The 9,039-nt window shown below is 34.4% G+C and overlaps 1 pseudogene; it reads left to right on the top strand.

Annotated features, from left to right (window-relative positions):
• The first annotated feature begins 3,453 nt into the window (after positions 1 to 3,453).
• Positions 3,454 to 4,313, top strand: LOC149544075 (putative 12-oxophytodienoate reductase 11 pseudogene; annotated as a pseudogene).
• The last annotated feature ends 4,726 nt before the right edge of the window (positions 4,314 to 9,039 follow it).

Raw genomic sequence — 9,039 nt, forward strand, 5'->3', positions numbered from 1 at the left:
ATGTGGATGACCCTTAAAATTACGAAGAGACGTGGTGTTTCGAAGTCGCTGAAGTCGTTGCGGTCGGAAGTTAACCGTGGTTTACCTCAAGTCATGAAATAAATGCTTTTTGAATTCAAAGAGCCGTACCTCTCTCGACGATAACATGAAACAAATGCACGTTTGAATTCTGCTAACGAACCCTCTCTGACTATACACCATTCCTGTGTGAAATTAGCAGGACTGCCATTGTTGATGACGATTCGAATTTGAAAAGGACCGGGACTCTCACAAGATAGGCGGCTTTGATGTTGCATCTTGACTTCTTCCATCACTTCTTTGCAACGCGTAGAACTGTCTTCTTCATGCTAAAAACTTACAAGCTCCTCTTCAAGTACCTTGCTTATCCAGATTATCTGAAACATATCGGGAATATTAAATGATTATAATTATTACTGGAGACCTATCTTATAGGAATGGTAACGTATACAATCAAATTGTTTAAATAAACAGAGTGGGATTAATTATGTTCAAATAGATGTTGTTAAGTCATTTACCTTAATTTAAGTCAATGAAAAACCCAAAACAAGATTTATATCTTAATCTTAAATTTAGTAGAATTGACATAAATCTTACAGCAGTTGATCATGAAAAGACTTCTAAATGTTCGTGACTCACACTATGGTGACGGGTCATAAGGCATTACACACTGAAATATGATCTTAAAGCGAGAATTATTCAAATAATAAATGTACAAGCTTCCAAGGACAAAATTTCAATGCTGACCAGGGGCTCTTGTGAGTTACACGGCTTCTGGAGCCGTAATTGGCGGAGAGATGTTCTCTATATAAACGATATAAAATCATATAAACAAGCCATCGTTTGGTGCAAGGCATGCTTGTTTCATGTATGACTGCTTATTTTGAAGTATCTGATATATGGTACCATAAACTATCATTACGCCGAGAGGCGTTCTATACAATGGCAGCACAAATGTCCAGCACGGGAATATGCCAAGATTTCTGTCAATAAAAAGGAATTGGGAGCAGTTACAAACTTCCAAATTAAATATTAAAAAAGAATTCCCGAAATAATAGCTGGCCGAAATAATAGGGAGCCAAATGGAGGCCGAAATAATAGGCCAAAATAATAGATGGCCAACATAAAAGACAATAAAAATATTCTCGAAATAATAGCTGGTTACGCCGAGAGGCGTTTTATACAATGGCAGCACAAATGCTCAACACGGGAATATGCCAAGATTCCTGTCAATAAAAAAGAATTGGGAGCAGTTACAAACTTCCAAATTAAATATTAAAAAAGAATTCTCGAAATAATAGCTGGCCGAAATAATAGGGAGCCAAATGGAGGCCGAAATAATAGATGGCCAACATAAAAGACAATAAAAAATATTTCCGAAATAATAGCTGGCAAAAAGGATGCCAAATGGAACCCGAAATAATAGGGTCCGAAAAAATAGGCTCCTATAAATTTTACTAATTTACATATATTCTTTTTTAAAATATGAAATAAAAATACGAAATTAATTTTTTTTTAAAGTGAAATTTTTTTTTTTAAAAACTAATAAATTGTAAAAAAAAATTTTGAAAAATAAAAAAAAATTTTAAAAAACGAAAAAACAAAAAGAACAAAACATTATGTAAATGGTGGTCGCAGGCTACGGCAGTTACTGCCGGCACTGACATGTGTCAGTGTCGGTAGTAACTGCCGCTGACAGCAGCGGCTGTTACTGCCGCAGGCTGTGTAAGAATGGGGTGGCGGGGGTGGTGGCCCGTCACCTCATTTAAAATTTTTAAAATTTTTTTTTGAAATGAAACGCATGTGAAATACATCGCGTTAATCACCTCAGTTAAATTTTTTTTAAATTTTTTTTTGAAATGAAACGCATGCGAAACGCATCGCGTAAAACATTTTTTAAAAAATTATTATCAACGACGATGTGTAGCGACGTGTACACATTTGATATGTGTATTTTTAAAAAATTTAATTTTTTAATGTTAATTTGAATTTCGAATTTGAGTGGAGTAGTGGAAATTGAAAGGTTTTTTTAGTGGAAATTGAAGAGTTTCTTAATGGGAGATGAAGAGTTTTTTCCGTGGGAGATGAAGAGTTCTCTGTCTCATTATAAAACACTCATCTCCTCTCATTTTTCTCTTCATTTGTAAAAGAATACATTTGCAGAAGACAAGTTTTTAGTAAAGCTTCATTGTTTTTGTTGAGAGAAGAAAAGAGGGAGATAAATCATTTGGAAAAGCATTCTACATTTGAAGATCACCAAGTAAATCAAAAAGCTAAGTAAGTTTTTTATTTATTTTTTGTTTATATTAAGTTTTATTTTGCATTTTGATTATTATCCGCATTAAGAATTGTAGTTACACTATTTACATTTAGTTGTAAGTTATTTTTAAAATTAGATTTCTTAGCTTTTACATCGTTGTATTCAAATTTACATTTGCATGTTTCATGCATAATTTATATATAGTTGCATGTTATATATTTAGATATGATTTGTGTTGATTATTGTTTTTTCATATTTTTCAATGTTTTTTATAGATTAATGTTGTATTTTGTTTTCTATAATATTTCATATGGATGGCAATGCTGCCATATCAATATTTTTTAAAAATAGTGATTTATAAATTTAATGATTACTATTTTCATTTACAAAAGTAGTTTGATTTATAATATTTTTTTATTAAGATTAATATATTGATTTATATTAATATTTTGAGTTAGATTACTATTTCGATCAAAATAATTTTGTAATCAAAATTTAGATTATAATTACGCCGAGAGGCGTTCTATATAATGGCAGCACAAATGCCCAGCACGAGAATATGCCAAGATTCTTTGTTAATAAAAAAGATTTGGGAGCAGTTACAAACTTCCAAATTAAATATTAAAAAAGAATTCCCGAAATAATAGCTGGCCGAAATAATAGGAAGCCAAATGGAGGCCGAAATAATAGGTCCGAAAAAGTAGGGCCCGAAAAAGTAGGACCTGAAAAAATAGGGCCCGAAAAAATAGTGGCGGAATAATTTTGCATGCACATTCATGCTTATTTTTTGCGGGGAGTGGGGGAATTTGAAACAAATTCATGGAATGTGAAGAGACATCTGTTGGGGGATATGAGGAGCCTCTCAGAAGTTATAAAACCAAGGCTCCTCATTTCATTTTCATTTTATGTTTTTCCAGGAAGGAAGAGGTGGAGGTTATTGGAGGATTAGATTGGAGTTTTTGAATAGGAGTAAATTGAAGTTTTGGAGTAACATTTTTGCAGGTGAGATTTCTATTTTTTATTTACATTTTCATTTAGATTTAAATGTAGATGTAAATTGAAATTCAAAATTAGTTATAATATTCTACTTTGATTTAGATTTCAATTTTAATTAATTTCAATTTGGTTGGCTCTCCTCCACAACAAACAGTGTATTGTGTATTTAATGGGTGCATTGGAATGCAGATTATCAGCCTAATGGCCAATATCTAGTTTCCTCCACAAGCAAACCAATCTCTGGAAAGATCCCTCTTCCGAACCGAAAGGATGTGGCAGATTTCTCTCCTCCTCGGCCTCTGAAAACAGAGGAAATTTCCAATATAGTTGCTGATTTTCAAAATGCTGCTAGGAATGCAATAGATGCAGGTATGTTTTTTTATTCTGATCTATCTTGGTTTGAAGAAGAGAATGTTCCTTTTGTTGATATAATCAGTCCTTTTATGAACAGGGTTTGACAGTGTTGAGATCCATGGGGCGCATGGGTACCTTGTGGACCAGTTCATGAACCACATCATGAATGATCAAACAGATGGCTATGGCGGAACATTGGAGAATCGTTGCAAATTTGCACTTGAAGTTGTGGAAGCAGTGGTGGATGAAATCAAAGCAGAGCATGTGGGACTTTAGCTTTCTCCATTTTCGGATCATGCAGAAGCGTATGACTCAAATCCAGAGGCACTGGGACTTCACATGGCGGAGGCTCTGAATAAATATAAGATATTGTACGCTCATTTGTTTAAGCCCAGGATTGATAATTCGCAGACGACGATAGCGAGTGAAAAGAGCCTGATTCCCATAAGAACAGCATTCAAGGGGACATTTTTGGCTACAGGGGGTTATGATCGGGATGATGGTAACGAAGCTATTTCCAGTGGCAAGGTAGATTTGATTGCTTATGGCCGACTGTTCTTGGCAAATCCGGATTTGCCAAAAATTATTTGAGGTGAATGCGCCCCTCAATAAATACCATAGAGAAACATTCTATACTTTCGATCCTGTTGTTGGATACACCGATTATCTATTCCTCAAATCTTGAGTGCTTTTGATATGTCCAATGTTATCATACCTTCTCCAGATATTTGCAAGCCAGAGTTCTCATTCAATTTTCAAACAATTTATCTTGTGTTAGAGATCAATCGATTTTCAATACCATGAAATATGATAAGTCAATATTGGAAAACTTTTTTAAAGAGGAAGATTCATTTGCATTGACCATTTTTGTCTTCTAAATTTAAATTTAAATTAGGGTTCATTGAAATATACGAGAAAACATAGATGGTATATCTAAACTTTAAATATTGAATATAAAATTTATTATTAATTGTTATTTAAGGATGTATTTAAAGTACGAAAATACATGTCATATTAGCCGTTTTTACACCTTTGAACTGTATAGATGGGCTAAAAAAATTGTAAGAACAAATGAATTGATATGGTAAATTTTTAGAGAACTATCAATATGACAAATAAATTTATTCTTAAACTATCAAAATTTGTTATTAAACTCTCAATGTTTGTTATTGTTATAGGCAACTTAGTATTTTATTTAATATACACTAGCTATATATACCTCTATATATATTACGCCGAGAGTAATCGTTCTCGAGGCGCCTATTTTTATTTAATCCCAAAGTTATTTTAATTGAAGTTGGGATTAATGAAAATAAAAATAGGCGCCTCGAGAACGATTACTCTCGGCGTAATATATATAGAGGTATATATAGCTAGTGGCAGTCGCGGCGCAATAGGAAAAATATTTACTTTTTATTTTTTATTTTGATAAGGTTACTATAAAATTGATAATTAATTTTTAATTAGAGTTGTATGAAGTTAGTATAAAATTATGCTTCAAAATATTTTTAAAAATTTAATATAAGGAGTTTAATATAGATTAAGAATATATTTTTTATTTTTGGGATATTGTAATGTAAAATGTTATAGTCATACATAGATCTATGGTTAGGGACAAAGTTACCATTATAGTTAATGTTAACCTTAGGGATAGAATTAGGGTTAGGGTTAGCATTAGAGTTAGGGTTGGAGTTAGGGTTAGGGTTTGAGCTATGGTTAAGGTTAGGGATAGAGTTATGGTTATGGTTATTGTTAGAGTTATGGTTATGGTTTAGATTAGAGTTATGTTTATGGTTAAGGTTAGGGTTAATGTTATGGTCATGGTTAAGGTTAGGGTTAGAGTTATGGTTATGGTTATGATTAGGGTTAGTGTTAGGGTTATAGTAAGGCTAACGTTAGAGTTATGCTCATGGTTAAGGCTAGGGTTAGAGTTATGCTTATAGTTACGGTTAGGGATAGGATTAGAGTCCAATTATGGTAGAGTTAGAATTAGGGTTAGAGTTAGGTGTAGAGTTATGTTTATGGTTAAGGTTAGGGTTAGAGTAATGCTCATGGTTAAGGTTAGGGTTACGGTTAAGGTTTGAGTGAAATATTATTTTAAATTTAATATAAGGAGTTTAATTTAGATAAAATTATATATTTTATTTTTGGGATATTGTAATGTAAAATGTTATAGTCATACGTAGATATATAGTTAGGGACAAAGTTAGGGTAAGGGTTTGAGCTAGGGTTAAGGTTAGGGTTAGGGTTAGATTCTAATTATGGTAGAGTTAGATTTATGGTTAGAGTTAGGGGTAGGGTAAAGGTTAGTGTTAGGATTAGAATTAGGGTTGAGATTAGGATCAGAGTTAGGGTTAGGATTAGGGTTATAGATAGGGTTAGGGTTAGGGTTAGGGTAAGGTTCTAGGTTAGGGTTAGGGCTAGGGTAAGGTTTAGGGTTAGAGTATGAGTTAGGGTTAGAGTTTGAGTTAGGGTTAGGGTTATAGTTTGAGTTAGGGGTAGACAGAGCATTATAATTTGGGTTAGGATTAGGGTTAGGTTTAGGGTTTGAGTTTGAGTTATGGTTAGAGTTAGGGTTACAGCTAGAGCTAGATTTAGAGTTAGGGTTAGAATTAGGGTTAGTTTTAGGGTTTGAGTTACCAATAGAGTTAATTTTACAGTCGGGTTAATGTTAGAGTTAGGGTTAGGGTTAGAGTTTTGAGTCAAGGTTAGGGTTAGAGTTAGGGTTAGGGTTAAAATTAAAATCCAATTATGGTAGAGTTAGATTTACAGTTAGAGTTATGGGTAGGGGTAGGGTTACGCTTACAGTTAGGGTTAGAGTTAGATTTAGGGTTAGGGTTAGGGTTAGGGTTAGGTTTATATTTAGAGTTAGGGTTATATAGAGAGAGTTATATCAATGTTAAGGTTAGGGTAAGGGGATTGAGTCAGGGTTAAGGTTAGAGTTAGGGTTAGGGTTAGGGTTTCAGTCAAGATTAAAGTTAGGGTTAGGGTTAGAGTCTAATTATGGTAGAGTTAGATTTACAGAAAGAGTTAGATTTAGGGTTAGAGTTAGGGGTAGGGTTAGGGTTAGGGTTAGGGTTAGGGTTAGAGATAGGGGTAGACAAAGGGTTAGGCTTAGGCTTAGGGTTAGGGTTAGGGTCAAGGTTAGGGTTAGGTTTAGGGTTAGAATATGAGTTACGAGTAGAGTTTGAGGTATAGTTAGGGCTATAGTTTTATTTAGGGGTAAACAGAGTATTAGAATCCTAGCTACGATTAGGGTTAGGTTTTGGGTTACGGTTATGGTTACGGTTAAGGTTAGAGTTAGGTTTAGGGTTATAGTTATAGTTAGGGTTAAAGTCCAATTATGGTAGAGTTAGATTCAGGGTTACAGTTAGTGGTAGGGATAGGGTTACAATTATAATTAGGGTTAGGGTTAGGGTTAGAGTTAGAGGAAGGGTTATATTTAGAAGTTTTCTTATGGTCATAGTTATAGTTAGGAGGGGAGTAAGGGTTGGGATTTTAGATTATATTTATTATTATATAAGATGCCCTATATAATAATATGTATATTCCCACGCTCATGGATAAGGTTAGGGAAAGAAGTAGGACTATGGTTATTAGTGTTACATTTAGAATTTCATTTAGGAGGGCATTGTGTGCTATTTTTTCCCCCTATTCAACCCATCACTAATGTCTGATCTGAGAGACCTTAAATGGGATAGGTTCTTTGCAGAGGGTAAACATCGCTAAAGTTGGCGGCTAACATTTTGTGTTGGCTCGATTTCTTCATTGACCACGCTGGATCATTTTTTCTTGGACGGGTTGATTCATGCTGCGAGATTCGATAACTCTTATTTCTTCGCGAGCTATCTTCCCATCTTCCCAAAAGTGCAAGATGTTGCCATGCATTCCCATTCTAACGTTTCTTTATATGCTAGTGTCTTCGAAACACTCTAAAGCCTAGAATTGCACAAGATGCTGCCATGCATCTCCATTCTGATGCATCGTCATGCTACATTGTTTCTTCAATTCTCTGAAGCCCAAAATTGCATCATGCTACCACGCATTGCCTTTCCAACATTCCCTCACTCCATAATGCTTTCATGAGTCTTTAAGACCCAAAATTGTGCCACATGGAGGGGGTTCACACCTTTTGTGCTATCTGTTTCGTTTGTTGGGAGGAATCTCTTCACTACATCTTAGTCATCCATTGGAAATAAAGCCAATCTTGATCGACGAATGTGACTTAATCCTTCATTGGGAGGAGTTTCCTCGTTGCATCTCAGTCATCCTTTTTGAGGGGAGAATCTACATCGACGGTTGCGACTTAATCCTTCATTGGTGAGGATTCACGATGCATCTGTGCCGTCTATTTCGAGAGGAAGACCTTCATCGATGACCATCATTCATTTTTGGGGAAACCAAATTCCCCCTTGGGATCAACCTTGAATTTTTTGTGGGAGGTTAAGACATCATGTTATCTCTTTTCATAGTTTTTTGCCAGTGACATGGATGTCTTTCCTCTTCTTTCCATGAGTCTCCATTCTAGCGCCTCCTTAAGCTACATTGTTTTTGCAATGCTCTAAAGCCCAAAATTGCATCATGCTACTACATGTCACCTTTATGACATTTCCTCACTCTGTATTGCTTTCACAAGGCTCCAAGACCCAGAATTGTGCCATGTAGCGGGGGTCCCCACCTTTCGTGCTATGGTTACAATTTAGATTTTACGGTTATGGTTAGAATCAAGCTCAATTCTAGAGTTTATAGAATATTTAGAGTTAAGATTAGGGATTAAATATACATGAGGGTTAGCATTGGGTTGTATGATAATTACAGTTAGGATTATAGTTAGATATATCATTTAGATTAAGTTTTAGTCAGGGTTTAATTAGACTTAAGATTAGGGTGAGGATCAAGGTGAAGTCTATATTAGGGTTCATATCATGGTAGGATTGAAACTAATGTTAGGGTTAACATTGAAATTATGATTAGGGGTAAGGTGAAGATTTATATTTGGTCATGATTGTGGTTTGTGCTAGGATTAGGGTCTAAGCTATGATTAATTTTATGATTGTACCTTTAGGGTTAGGGTTTTGTTTAAGTTTATGATTATGGTTACAACTATGGTTTATGGTTCAAGTTTAAAGTTGGGAATGTGATTAGGATTATGGATTAGTAAATTTTTTAAGAGTTCGGTTATAGGTTTACACCATGGTTAGGACCTTGGGACTGGATTTAGAGTTTAATATCATGGTTATCCATATAGGTAGGTTTAGGATTTTGATCAATATTTTGGAGTTTTTTTTTACATTATGGTTAAGGGTTAAATTTTAGGGTTAGGACTATAACCAATATTAGTGTGTAGGTTTTTGGTTTAGATTATGGTTTGGACTGAGATTTTCGTTATATCAATAGGGATATGTTTTAGT

The sequence above is a fragment of the Cupressus sempervirens genome, chromosome 8, assembly GCF_028749045.1.
Source record: "Cupressus sempervirens isolate cs-2001-9-10 chromosome 8, ASM2874904v1, whole genome shotgun sequence".
In the NCBI taxonomy this organism is placed as follows: Eukaryota; Viridiplantae; Streptophyta; class Pinopsida; order Cupressales; family Cupressaceae; genus Cupressus; species Cupressus sempervirens.